Source organism: Dunckerocampus dactyliophorus, chromosome 19, assembly GCF_027744805.1.
Source record: "Dunckerocampus dactyliophorus isolate RoL2022-P2 chromosome 19, RoL_Ddac_1.1, whole genome shotgun sequence".
Classification (NCBI taxonomy): domain Eukaryota; kingdom Metazoa; phylum Chordata; class Actinopteri; order Syngnathiformes; family Syngnathidae; genus Dunckerocampus; species Dunckerocampus dactyliophorus.
This window is the reverse complement of record NC_072837.1, coordinates 7,884,357-7,899,570: the sequence shown is the minus strand read 5'-3', so window position 1 is coordinate 7,899,570 and position 15,214 is coordinate 7,884,357. Positions and strand designations below refer to the sequence as shown.

General features: G+C 41.6%; 1 protein-coding gene across 2 annotated transcripts in view; it reads right to left on the bottom strand.

Moving 5' to 3' along the window:
* tmem121ab (transmembrane protein 121Ab) overlaps positions 1-15,214 on the bottom strand; it is a 51,976-nt gene that overhangs the window by 26,889 nt on the left and 9,873 nt on the right. Inside the window, exon 1 of one of the 2 annotated variants that reach the window (XM_054761336.1) lies at positions 5,602-6,124. The exons of the other annotated variant lie outside the window; for it this stretch is intronic. The gene's annotated coding sequence lies outside the window, so the exon portion shown is untranslated. Of the gene's footprint in view, positions 1-5,601; positions 6,125-15,214 lie in introns of those variants that run through there. 2 annotated transcript variants of the gene reach the window in all.

Sequence of the window (15,214 nt, the reverse complement as noted above, 5' to 3'; positions counted from 1 at the left end):
TGAGGATTACCTGCATAGAAGATGGATGGATGGATGAATATATCTACTGTATGTGGAAAAACACGTTTTGTCATATTCTAGATAACCCAACATGAATATACTGTAGAAATAATATTTGGCTCACTCCCACTCAGCGATTTGTACTGACATGAAATTGAGTGCACTGTTATTCAGTGAGGTTATAATTAAGACTTTGCCACCATGGAGATGCACCACTTAGAGCCTGTTTCATGGATGTGGATTATGCCTGTTGGACACAATTTCCTTGTCAGTGGAACAGTGTCTGTTGAGAAATGTCTTTGGTTAAAGGCGAAGTGTAAGCACTCCCCGGTGTCTCCAGAATCCTTCTTTAGAAGTACTGTCAAAAAAAATGACAGGCTTTTGCAACCGAGCCCGTTTTGTCAAATGTTCGAACCACATTTTAGACTTGTGCAAAAAGTGAAATGGCTCCAGCTTTTTCATCAGGAACAATATCTCTTCTACTTCCAGTCAATTATCTAAATGATGACTCCACCATACCTTAAATTAGGATCTTCAAGTATCAGCTCATAAATCGCGTGGATGGAACGACAAAACCCTGCAGCAAAGAACCCCCCCTTATGAATTATCCAGTTACTGTACTATGTGCTATTATTCCAGTTTCAACATGCTAGTGGGCGCTGTGTCTGTGTCAGCAATGTATATTAGAGTAATAAAACTTTGACGATGATGACGTGACGTTTCATACTGCGCTGTAAAATCTCTGCAGGCTGCTCGGACTTTCTTATGAAATCTGCAAAGCCTGCAGTAAGTTTTTAAGACGTTTGCATACACAATAGGAGAGCATGTCAGTATGTGCATTCATCTTACATATTAAACAAATCTATGCTGATGTCTACATGCATTATTTACAAAACCTGACAGAAATGCTTGTACGGTCAATCAGGCTCAATTACTAATACTTTATATATCACTACATTAATGTAAAATATTTCAGATGTAATAATGACTGACAGCCACAGTAAACCCAAAAAAGTTGAATGCCTCTGTGGTCGGGGGAAAGTATGGCTCTAAAGATGTGTAACAGACACTGCTAGTGTGGCTGTGCAGTCGTACGCTCCTTGATAATCATTTACTTTGGTTAAAAAATGTTTTCAAATTGTTTTCTTTACAGATACTTCTTAGTCCCATTTAGTATGTTTTGTATTAACTGAAAAACATTTGTGTTCTGATGTTTTTATCCGTATATGAATACATACACCCTATCCTCTATCGAGCTCTACCCGGCACTGCTGTTTATGTATTTCAATAAGATAAAATAAAAAAAAAAGCTTTTCCTTTATGAAAGGACAGGAGTGACGAGCAGCTTGCAGCTGACGGACCCCTGATCCTTTCAGGATGAAGCGGTACTGCAAGTGCCTCTTGGATGACATTTATGGGTATTTTATTGTCCGATTAGCAAGAATAATGATGCCGCACTTACATCAAAGACATAACACAGGCTGTGGAAAGTCATGCATGTGTAATCAATGTTTCTGCAACATTATATTATTGGCCACATGCTGACAAACAGAAACTGGCAGGCGCCGTGATCCAACTCAGTGTGGACTCAGACGTAGGCGGGGCTGGCGACTTAAGCCTAGAAGAGACACTCACAGCAGCCTCATTTTAGTTTTCTGCCCTGTACTTGATCAGGAAATGTGCAAATTCAATGATTTTAACTTCTAAAAATGACTGTGGGTGTGTGTTTAACTTTTTTGTGTTTTACTTCTTTTGCATTTTCTATTTCTGTCTTGCATTACAAAATAAGTACCAACCTCAACAAGGGGTGTTAACAGAATAAGGACGTGAAATGAGTGAATTGAAAAATACTCTGTACAGTTCATGTTAAAATGTTATTTCTCACTATTGGAAATCTAAATCTGAATAAATGGGAGGCCGGCCAGAACCCCAATATGGTTTGACTTTAGAAGTTCCACTGTACTTGATTTGCATCTTGTGCATGCGTGTATTAATCCGTGCCTGTGCATTGGTGTTTTCTATCCAGTAAATGCTCACTCTATAACACACTCTGATGCCCAGGAGGCATGGATTAAGTCAGCATTCGTTTTGTTCTTGTGCTGTGTGTTTGCGTCTGCATGGCAGTATCTCCCAAACCAATCGGGTGGCGTGTCAGCCAGTTGTACAAGGGAGGGAAAAAGGGGACAATGAATGACATTGACAGGCGACATGCGTCAGAATGTCTGTTGTAAGGACACTGAACTGATCGCTGATAGCAGATGTGTGTCTAATTGCAGCGGGGTTGGGCGCCCTGAATATGTCTGTTTCCTCTGTCTCTGCCTACCAGCTAAGCCCCCTCCGTAACTCCCAATCACTGCCTCTAATTAGAGGCCTTATCTCTGCCAATCACTGAGCCTTTTGCTCTTTTCCATGGCCTGCTGCGCATTTAGCAGGGTAACAGGCATAGCCATTCAGTCGTGGTGGTCACAGAGGACAAGAGAGAAAATAGACAGACAGGGAGGAGAGAATGAAGTGACGTGAGATGCAGTAGTTTGTTCTTATTAGACGTTATTAGTGCTTTAAATGAAGAGTAATGGCCTGTAATTAGTCGAAGGTAGGCACATTTTTGGCTTGCTTTGGGTGGCATTGTTTTTTAACGAACCTGAAACTAATATCTGCCAATCCTAGTCTATTTACCTGTTGGATGGCTGCCTATGAAGCAGAATTTTATCCATGGCCGAAGTATGTGTTCAGTGCCTATGAATGATAGTACATTCTGCAGACTAACAAACTGCACTGAAAACAAACCCATTGGCGCAAGTACAGTGGAACCTAGGTTTTCGTACTCCTCGGTTACCGTAGGATTCGGTTGTCAACGAGAATTACTGTGGAAAAAAATGTCTTGGTTTTTGTACACTGTCTCGGTTATGGTATGGTCAAGCAGTGCCCAAGCAAAGCATCCACACGTTGGTGACTTAGTCTCTGTGACGAATGGATAGTGTTGGAACACTATAGACGGATTCCGGCTAGGGAATCCTTTTATCATTTTTATTATATGTGTGTATGGTTTACTTGTTCACAGTACGCTCACAGAACGATGAACAACTCAATTTCGGCCTGCTCTCTTCCTCTTAATAAGCAACTGTGTACCTAGTCCTGAGTATTCTGTGTGCTTTTTTTATTACTGCTGCAAAGTAACCCACTATAACGGCAAGTGCCAGAACTTTGATAAATAAAGTTATGTAAAATTCTATCATATACATGTTTTTTTGTTATTGTTGCTGGGTGTCTGGAACGGATTAATGGAATTTATATGATTTCCTATGGCCCGCGACCCTAATTAGGATAAGCGGCATAGAACATGGATGGATGGATGATTTGCTATGGAAAAAATGACTTTGGTTTTTGTACGTTTTGGTTTTCGTCTGACCTGTTGGAACGGGTTAATGACAAAAGCCGAGGATCGACTGTGATACAGTGGAATTACATTTTACTGTGGCACTAACATTTCAGAACATTATAGCTTGTATTGGCATCAGTGCAAAAAAATAAGTGCTTTCACACGGTAGTTTGCAGTTGTCTGAGGTGCCATAGTAATGACTTCTGTGTTACAAGTCATTTGTGACTATTGTAACTTCACATCACTATATAATGTTAGTACTTAGCATGACTGAGACAGTTCGTTACCTAATTACATTGTGGGAGGTGTTTTGAGAATGTGATGTTAACAAGAAAGGATTAAAAGAATAGGTCAGATGTGACGCTTCCAGTACGTGTCCCCATTATAAAAATGAAGTGAATGACAGAATGAATGGACAAAATGGAGACATTGCATCTCTGTCTCTCTGTCTCAATGACCGTCCACATAGGTTTTGTCTGAGAACCTTCTCAAAATCAATTTAAGCAAATTACAATTCAGCCAGAGCTCCGTCATTAGGTTTTATAATTTCATCTTCCTCCTTCAGTGCCTTTATCCCAGAGCCACTCAGTTGATCTCTGCGGCACAACCCCAGTGAATAATTAACCGCAGTCGTGAGCAGCAAGCCGATGAACGACACAAGCGTTCTATCGTTCGCACACAGCCGCGCACCTGCAGTGGTGACGGGTTTTTGAGCCTCTTCCTCTTCCTTTTATCTCCTCACAGTTTTCCTTCAGCCTGACATAGCATGTCTCGCTTGCACACCGACACACATACTCATGTCATCCACATACATTACACTCACATTTAGAATTTACCTCTATTTCACTGAAGGTGGTTTAGCTAAGGAAACAAACAGAAGACGTATGGCGAGGTGACAAGTCTGTCAGCCAATGTGAGCAAAAGTTGACAAGTTGATATCATAATTACATAATGCTCCAAAAGCCAATTAAGGCCGGGGGTTTGTAGCCATGGGGGAAGCAAAATATGAGGTGTGTGGTGTGTGCTGCTAATATAGAACAAGAGTCTTAGCTGGGCTTTAGCTATAAGACTGGATATTGATCAACATGTTCCTCAATGATAAGTACAAAAGCTTCCATTGGATCCTCTCAAGCCGAGCAATTTTGAGTTTTGTATTGTTGCTATTTGGCAAGCTGTGTGTGGACATCATGTCTGCTCATAATTTTACCAACAATATAACATCTTGCCAAATGCTACAGTATGTCAGAACAGGACGACTCATGCATTGGCATTGAGACAAGGCCTTGGAGACATTTACTCAATGCATTTGTTGTTTGTCTTTCTTCCATTCAAGTATATTATTCGTTTTGTCTTTGCTGCAGGCTTGCTGAACCAAATTTCCGTTTCCAAATTTCAGTGAAGTCCTAAATTGTAAAAAAAAAAAAAAAAAAATACATGTAATTATCAGTTGGTATTGCAGGTTCATAGTATTTCTACATGCGAATGTGGCAGTAATTCTAGCTGGTCCCATTTGAAATGATAAATAAGCAAGAGAGTTGGGAGCGCCTTGAAATGTTTCATTGAATGTGATGCTATTTGTAACACGTGGAGTATTTCCCATCCGATGATCTTTCTGTAAATTGCAGTAGTTGCGGTCATGTTTATGGTTTAGTGGATTTCAAACATGTTTAATAGTGTTGCAGTGACCTGCAGAACACGTTTACATCTGCACAATGTCTGAAAAGGAGTAGGAAGAAGTTTATTTAATCTTAAAGGCTCTGTCACACTGCGGTGTTTCATGATTCCGTCTGCCTCTGTTTAAGTATTGATGGAAGACTGTGTCCTCTGAAGGCAAATTCCAATTTTTCTTGGTCATGGTCGGCAGATAGTAGAAAGTAACGCCTTTCCTGAGCCCAGCTTATGGCACATCAAATCATGAGTAATGCCTGCTGAAGTATGAGTAACGAAAGGTGTTTCATTCACTCTTTAACAGAAATAAATAAATTCACGTTCTTGGCTGTTTTGTAGTTTTTACACAACAGTCACCTTTTCATGACATCTTCCTTGTGCCGCACTTGACGAATACACTCAACTTATGCTCAATGAAACCGTTACAGTAGCTGCTGTGTTAGCAACATGGCTCATTTTGAAAGTGTATTTGGATCACTATTACCTGGGAATAAAGTCTACAAACCGACAAGTTTCCGATCAAGTAACGGTCAAAATGGCAAAAAATACCCTACCAGAGTAACACATGAGATCCGCCAAACGTTGGAAGTTCTGAATATGTCCAAAGTTTGGAACGTCTGGCGCCATCTGTCAACCAGAAAAAAAACTAATAAAAAAGTCCAAAAGATATACGCCTTTGTTTCTCAGATGGAATCATTAAACAGCGCAGTGGGATAGAGCCTTAAGCTTTTTCCATATCTCAGCAGTTACTGATAGTCTGTTTCCTGTGTTTAACATTTACTGGGTTACCATTTTCTAATAGAGAAAGAAAGGTAAAATGATCCCTTGAAAATACATGTCTCGTATTTCATCTTTTTCAGCTTGAGTGCTTGTACCATTGCTGCAAAGTGAAATTGTGTGTGTGTGTGTGTGTGTGTGTGTGTGTGTGTGTGTGTGTGTGTGTCTCGGTGTGCCAAAACACTCCCCTCCCATGATGTACTTTATCAGCACTAGTTACCGGAATGATAGGTCTGCGGGACATGTGTAAAAACTGTTGGCCGCATTTGTTTGGGACGCTCAAAGCACTCAAAGCACATCTTAAAGATTGGAAGTGGCACTCTATTGTTCCAAGTAAAACGGTCCCCAAAGTGTTGACTAATCGGAGCCATTAAAATCTTGACATCTGTCTGTTAATTGTTTCCTCGCAATTTATGGCGATCATTTGTCCCTTTGATGAAACACAAGGTGATTAGATCGTTAAGCGAGTCTGGATGTTGGAACAGCTTTGGGCCAAGATTGGTGATAAATGATTTGAGATCTTAAAGGGAAAGTAAACTTGACCTTTCTGTAAAATCACTTGGGAGGAAACAATGAACCATTTTAATTAGTGCGTCCACGTTTCATGTGATGGCTTTAACGCCTCTGTCAAGGGATGGGGGTCAATAACAATGGTCAACAGATGACAATTTGACAGTGATGCATAATGAGATCGCTATTTAAAAGGATCAAGGGTTCTTTATTCATTTACTGCCTGGAAAGACATAAAGGAACAAGATGGACTGATTGGAACGATTATTGGTACAGTCTCAAATATTTTATTTTTGACATGTCGTTGTGGCGTTTGCATGTTCTCCCTGTTCTTGTGTGGGTTTACTGGGTACTCCAGTTTCCTCCCAAAGTCCAGAAACTTGCATGTTTGGTTAACTGGAGACTCTAAAGTGATAATATGTGAATATGAGCATGTTTTGTCTACATGAGCCCCTGTGATTTACTGGTGACCAGTCCAGGGTGTACACTGCCCCTCACCCCATGTCAGGTGGGATCGACTTCAGCTCCCTGTGACTCTGTGGAAAAAATCTCCTTCTACTTTCGCCCTATTAGGGGTCACCACTGGAGATCAAGTGTTCCCCGTCTTGCCTTGTCCTTCCCATCTTCCTCTGTCAGTCCTACATCCTTAATGTCTTCTCAAACCACATCTAAAAAATCTCCTCTTTGGTCTTCCCCTTTTTTCATCCGTAGCAGCCCCATCTCCAGCAGTTTGGAAATTACGGTACACCTAAATGTACAGTACATCTGATCTTGCACTATGACGCCTAACAGACAAGTCAGAATGTGCAACCGCTTCCTTTTGCATTTTCAGGCTTCTGAAAATAGATAAACAGCACCTCCCAGTGAATTCATACATTTTTTTGTGTACAGAGATGTTTTTGGGGAAGACGCATGTTTTTAAAATACATGTACATGTGTGCATTTAGCCTTTGTATATTCGTGTAGGGCTCTTTGCTGCAGGTTTAACAGTGCAGTCAAGAGTGCAGAAATCTGCTTGTAGCTTTTCACTGCTATCGACATGAGAATCTTGTAAAAACTACCCCCCCAACCCCTAGTGATTGACCTCTTTGGTGCCTGTCGACAGTCTCTGAAGGCTAAACAGACCAAGCAGTGCACTTGTTTGGCCATTACAATAAGTTGTTGTCTGCTGCTGTGGTGCAACTTCCTGCCTACTTCACTGCTTTACTCTCCATCAGCTTGCATCACTCGGCGTGACCGCTGTGATCGGGAATCTGAGCATTTCACTACTTTCACTCTGCTATTATTGTTGAAAGAAAGCTTTGTGAGACACAAGAGATCTGATGTTTGTCCAGACAGCATTCACAAGAAATTTAACGCAGCAGCCATATGTTTCTCGTTTCATCATGTCTCTAGTGAGGATTTGAGAGGAGAGGGAAAAAATCTATCGCTACAAAGTTTTACTCATTATGAACAGACGGATGCAGAACATAGTTGATATTGATCTGCTGAGGGTAAGAATAACGTTCAAAGGCATCTGGCGTCTGGGACTCGACTAGTCGGGTTTCATTAAGTGTAAACATTCTGAAGAAAGAAATTGCTTGAAATGAAGCGAGGTCTAAGAAAATGGAAATAAAGGAGCACGACAATGCCAAGAAAGATTGAAGAAAATAAATGTTTCTCTTTTCTACATCCTTGAGTAAGCCTTTCACTTTGCAGCCAACTCAGGATAAATGGGCATGTTTGCTGGGTGATGAAGCTTTCCAGCCATGGTGGTGGCTGCAGCCCCTGTCTCTGGCTCGGACATGAAACTGTGGGCAGCAGCTTTGGACAATGCTGCCAGAGAGCTGTGTGGACAAGGATGAAGCACCCCGCACTGCTTCATCTCCAGTTCCAGGAACAACACCCACGTAAATGACCGGTTTGGGCCATTAAAAGAGTAACAAGAAAGGAACGCTTGCATCTGCTCTTGTGTGATGTTTAATAAGGGCACCATGAGACTTGTTTACATTCTACCCACGTCCAAGTATGCACAGTTGTGCAGTTAATGTTTTTAATGAGATCTTAGAATGTCTGTATTCATCCCTCTGGCCTGTCAAAACAGAGTTTGACTAGTTTGTGCACTGTTTGCGTTCAGTTTAGGCGGAAGTTATGCACTTGACCAAAAATGGTGTGCATTGGCATGAAATGCCGCACTCCTGCACGACTTATTTACACCTAAGTCAAGTGCTGTTTACGTCGAGTGTATGACATGGTACGTGCAACGCACATTGTTCCCGCATGAATATGCATTGTCAACACAACTTCCCGCTTCCGTGAAGCAGTCGCGGCATTATTTGGTCCCTCAAGATTTGGTCCACATGATGCCAAGCTAATAGCAGGCTTAACCCAGCTTCAATAATTCCTCTCTTTGCAAGGGAAGTACAAGATGCGGAACTCCAGAGAAGAAGGTTTCATTGCACGAACAGTGCAGCAGCGGGTGCTGATGAGAGGTCAGCCCTGCCCAAAGCGATCAGTGCACAGTCTTCTCCCGCAGCACACTGAGAGCATAGTGGAGCTCTACTCATCCAAAGTGCAAATTAATCACGCATGCACAAGGTGCGATGCCGCCAGGGTGGATCTCGCCATTTTACAGAGCGGGATCTAAAACATAAATGTTTCTTAATCTTAATTAAATTACCCACTCATTACACTTCAAGCCTCATTCGGACACTTACCTGTCAGTGTGTCAGAACATGTGATGGGTCAATGTTGTGTGATAAATTAAACAAGTAGTACTAACCGCAAGATAAAAGGTGGAGGCGAGTCCAGATGTAATTATTACGCTGTCTAGACTTTAAAATATTAAAGTTGTTTTATTTTGATGAAGTGATGGCCAATTTTTAATTAACAAACCAAGAATCAAGTTTATTTGTAGCTCTAAACGTAAGCAGTGGTTTTAGTCTTTTGCCTCTCCTGCAAGGTTATGCTTTTTTCCGACAGCATCTGTTATAACATCGTATGCAAATTAGACGATGACATCATCTAGGAACTTCTAGGACAGCCAATACCTACTTTTCTTACGGAGAAGTTGGCAACAGTGTAGGAGACATCACTGTGTGCATTATGATCAGTTTTAGTTCCAGATGGAACTACCACGACTGCTTGGGGGCTGTGGCGGCAAGCATGTCCCTAATGGAAAAAGCCACGCAAAGCTGGGTAATTCTAGTACAATTATAAGGTATGTGACACTTGAGATGCACTGACTGCATTGTTTGCGAAAAGGTTGCGTTGCGTTTGCGACAGGTTCACGCAAGTGGCACGAAGATTATGCGTGGCAGAAATGTTGAACATTTCAAAACTTTCTTTGCTCACTGGCACGTAGCCCCACACTGTTTACAAATATTCACACCTGTTCACGACAAATTTACTCACTGCCACGCAACACTGAGTACCACCGCGAGGACAAAATTTGTGCCAAGTGTCAAGGTGGCTTTACTATGTTACGATGTTTCGTGGTTACAGAGGCATTCTCATAAATTAATTCAAAACGTAATTTTGGTCCGTAAACACAAGACTTTTTAGAGAACTAGGCACCCCGGCGGAAGAATACAGTGTGTGCCTGCGCAGGAGGAATAACATCACTGATTAGTTACATTTATGCACTTTATTTTGTCTCCAAAGCGGCAGTGTGGCAAAGAAAAGGAACGTGATCCTTATGGAGGTGATAAAAACCTCAGAGCACCACATCCGCTGCTCTTTGGGTCTCAACCGCTTGACTGTCGCGACCATCGTTAAGGGTAAAGATTATTGAATGGCCCACAGTGGCCTCGTGGTTAGCATGTTCAGGAGATGTGGAAAATCTGGGCTTGTATCTCCATTTGGGTATCTGTGTGTGGAGTTTGCATGCTTGTTTCCTCTATATGGGTCCTTTTGAAGTTTGAATCAGTATTGTAAAACACGTACAATACAACAAACATTGAAGAAATAGGTGCTATCTCAATGACACCTGTTGTTTGTTGTGTGTTTTCAGGAAAATAATGGCATTTGATAAGAGTGCTACTGAATATTACATGGTTGATCGACCGACACAATCCGACATGGAAATGCAAGACTGATCAGGATTTACTGATCGAAACGATCACGACTGGATGGCTTGTTGGATGCTATAGAATATTTTGAATAGTGGGCCTCCAAGTGCTGTAACACATCACCAGGCTGAGAGCAGCTTTAGATTGAGAGCTGTGACAGGCACGGCGTGAATTGTTTCATCTTTATTTATCATTGTTTTTGCCACAGTTTACGGCTAATTGCGAAGTAGAGTGGCTTGCCGAACAACGATTAGCGCCGTGCTGAGTTGAGAGGCAGGCGAATTGAGAGTGAGGGGGAAAAAAAAAGCTCATCAGTGAAAACAAGAAAACCACACAAGCACATTTTATGTGTTGACAGTTTCCCTTCCACTTTGTGGACGGAAACACACATTTTAGCCCACATAAAGCAGCACGTTTAAGGGCTACATCACATGCTGGGAGCGTGTTGATGCAGAGTGGTGCTGAGACTAGAAGTGGAGAGGGGGGAAAACATGGAGGTGAATTGAGGTCATAGAGAGTGATGGCTAAGGAGAGAGGAAGGGAATGGGGGTAGAGGGACGGGGTAGAAGTACTCCACAGCCCAGAGGCAGTGACACACCAGCAGATGTTTCTGCCTCTCACAGGGAAGAACGTGCATCTCCCCAAGAATGGGCCGCTGCTGCAAACCAATCAGTCCACTAGCCACTGCAGCCTGGGCGAGGGATTCCGGCTTTTCCCCTTGTCAAAACTGATCTAACTTGATGCTGATTTACACTATTGTTACTTCTCCTGCCCGGCTGGAATATACAGGCAGGATTACTACACAGCTGGCCCCATCCAAGGGGGTTAAATCCTTACTATGGGGGAGCTCACCTCATATGCCTCACAGAGACTGTGAATTTGTGCAGTTTTGGCAAAGGCCAGCAAGTGACAAATGAGAGGGGAATAGAGAGGGGCTGTGCACAACAATGTGTGAGACACTGTTTGTTGGCTCACACTCTCTGCTGTCGCTGCTGCATGTGTGTATGTTTGTGCTGCAATTAAACCACGAGAGGCTTGGTTGTCGAGGACTGCAACATGGATGCTGACTCCATGGGTCCACTTCAATTACAAGCAAACACTGTAATTAAACACAAACAGCACGACTGGAAAAGACTCGCCGGACAAAGTTTTTTGATAAGAACAATTTAATCTTGCTTAAGTGAGCAACAACGCAATTAACGTCTCTTATTAACCACTGTATGCTTCAGCCATCAATTTCAATCAATTTGCAAATAAATCATCAGTGTGTGACACAGTTAACAAGACTTAATGTTTCTCTGTGCCTGTAGGCCGTGTCACATTGTTGCATGTGTGCACAGACAGCAAGCCTTCTTGTTTACTTATTGGACCATGCCATAATTAATGTACATGTACATTAGAGCAGATGGCATATGGAGGCACATAATTGCACACATGGCTGCAGGATTTCCTACTTTTTTATCCCACTCTTTTATCCCATGCAGGGGCCACTTTGATATTTGTATATATGGTTTTTATAGTTTGTAAAAAGGTTAACAAAACATACAGTTTTACAGTCAAAGCTTTGTGTTATTATTTGTTAGCAGGCTCAGTATTAAAGCTTTTTCTCTTTACATAGTGCCTTTAGCTCTATTTTCCGCATTTATTTTTGATGGAGTTTTTTTTGTTGAATTTTTTTTCTACCAATAAAAAAACAGCCACAGGCCGCCGGTGGCCCCCAGACCGCACTTTGGACACCCCTGGTCTAAATGGTTAATGAAGAAACGTGGTCTACTAAGAACTGTTGGTACATTGGTTTATAACTGTGAAGCATCCATGCACTTACTGCTTCTTAATATACGAGTTATTGAATTATTTGCATTTAACACAAAGTGGACATGTGCTGCTTTTGTTCCTCAAAGCATGCGACTTGTCAGTGTTGTGTGCTGCCAGTGTTACGGCTACTACTATGACTGCTCCGGTATTACTACAGCAGCAACTACTAAAGGGTAGCGAAGTGATGCACAACATTTGCTGAATAAAATTATTTTGCGTGGGAGATTAACAAAGAAGAGGGCAAGAATTTGGACTATGGCAGTTCGTGGGGAACTTGCTGCGACGTCTGTTCCAAGGAGCGTGTGGGTGGATGTCTGGGACATTGACGTGAGCCACGTCACTGACAGATTTAAAAAATAATTTTGACAAGAAGACCTTTTGTCTACATCTGTGAGTACCTTTCCCCAAGTCTCAGCAAAGCACACCTTTCCATGACATATACATGATGGAGACATTTTACATTTATATCTACGCAGAAACAAATCATGAGTCGCATTAGTGAAAAAACGGAGACACATCAAAAGTCAAAGCATGAAGTGATGAGGAACGACTGTACACCGGATATGAAATAAGTGAATTCACATTCAAAGCAGTAGGATTCCAGTGTCAACATATTTGTTGTCAGTTATGTGTTTGTTCGTTCTTGCGTTTGCAGTGGTTCAATTATTTTCCAAAATACAAATTGAAGGTTGACCAGTGTCCTGTCATTGGAAAAAATGGAGGAATTTACATTTTGCACGGTTGGATCTTATGGAGGTTCTAAGTAGAGCTTCAAAATGAAAAAAAGTTTAAGACGACGGCCTTTAAAAGGTTAAAGCAATTTTCACAATTTCACCGGCCCTGAGCCGGAGGATCTGATTGGCTGTCCATCAAGAGACAAGATGATCCTCGGCCCAAATTAAGGTTGTTAGTGGTGCCGAGGGTAGTCTGATTACCATCAGGTGAAATCTGCGAGAGAAGAGTTTTAAGATAAAAAAAAAACACAACTTTTTTTTTTTGTCCTGTCCAGCCATTGGGGCAGATAGTATTGTTGATCTAGATGCCCTTACATTCCAACAAAGGAAAGTCCAGGCGTAAGCAACACCGAATATGCATGAACGTGCACGCACCATCTGGACAAGAGCACACTCTCTCAGCAGTGATACACAAGCAGGCCAATCAAGAGCAGTGCAAAAGTGATGTACTCATTACGATGACATGGGAGGCATTAGTACAACTCTGACATCCTTGCTACACATGGAGTAGTGTATGCGCACACGTACCCACAGTCAAGCATGCACACAGATTAATGTGAAAATATGTTAACGTTGACAGAACAGGAATTTAAGTCGGCGAGGTCACGCGTGTTGTGGGCTATTACCTATAACCGCTTTGCAGAAATGAGAAAATTCAGCATGCATTCACACAAACCTCCCGTATTTGCCTCCTGTCAAGACTGTAACACTACTTTTCACAGCTTTCTATTGCTGCTCTTAAACGACTGTAAAGGAAAAGAGGCTGCAGCATATACTGTTAAAGCATGCTAACGTTTATAGACTCTTGAATCCTTTCAGACTCCCAGCAAAAGTAAATCACATTTCTCTTTTGTTTTTGTGATGTCGGCGAGGCTTTTTCATAGAGCATATCCACAACCACGGAGAAACAATACCACAGTGTTGACGGTAACACAAAAAAAGCACACATATGAGAAAACATGAGGATGGTATGCCATATTACAAAATGACACATATACAGCTGTGTAGTCGTTGGGGTTTTTGCGACCGCTGAAGAAACCGAGATAAAACATACAGTTTCCAAAATAAAGTGGGGCGTTAGAATGTGCCGAGTCATCTTTAACGCGACTATTTTTCTCTCATGTCTTTATACGGAGCCTTGAGACATGATTCTTTTTACTTGTAAAAAGTAAAATAAGTTTTCAGAGATATGAGGCGCTAATGGATTCAGCATTTTCCCAACAGATTTTTTTTTTCTCAAGACTTTGATCCTGAAGTTGGGAGAAACTCGAATAAAAACATAAGTTGAGCCATACAAATAATGGATGGAAGGTTGGTACATGTATGATTGATGTGTGGATGGATGGATAGGTGAGTGGATGTGTCAAGGGAAAATCTGCTGCAAAGTCCAAACTAGACAGAGACAAGAGAATATTAAGTTTTTTCAGAATTGAGAGCAATACAGTTGAATAAAACTTGCAAGCAAGGAGACGGCTTCTGGGGAAAATGTCTATTCGGGCTAAAATGTTACTTAAAGGGATGGTTTGGATTTTTTTACATGAAGTTGTATGACATCCCCATCAATCAGGTGATAAGCATGTGGATGATTTGTTTAGAGCGTCAAGAGGCCTCTAGCCTCGAGCATATAGTCTTAGTATGTCAGTGTGACATTATTTGTAAAATCAAATGGAATAATGGACATAAAACATTTTATAAATGTAATGACAACCATATTTAATTGAGAGCTTTGCCGGGTTGCATGAATGGATTGAGGAGCGGGTAGATGATTGTTGAAGGAAGTGTGGTTGGAGGTTGGATTAAATAATGGTCACTAGAAGATGGGGCATGTGAATGGTAGATAATTCTTTTTGTTTTTTGTGTGGAATTGGTCGTTTTGAAGGCAAACTGGAGTGCACTACCTGGCTGTCACCAGCAGAGGTGACATATGAGGGACAGGGCGTATGAGGGAATGCACAGTTGCATGGATGGGTGAATGTTAGATCCATGCAATAGACAGATGAATGGTTGCATACTTGATGTATCAATATGCTGATGGATGCATATTGGTTGGGTAAATGACTAGATATTAAAAGAATAAAGTATCGACTGGTTGCATTAATAGGTGAATAAATGGACAACAGCTTGGATGGATAGACAGGATCTGAACTGAAGTCAAGGTACTTCAACTGATGGATTTCCCCATCACTTGTGTATCTCTGATAACCGCCTTCCTGGAGGGCTGCAATGGTTCCTATATTTCACCGCGACAGTATACTGTATATCTGCACTGCCATGCTCTGTGC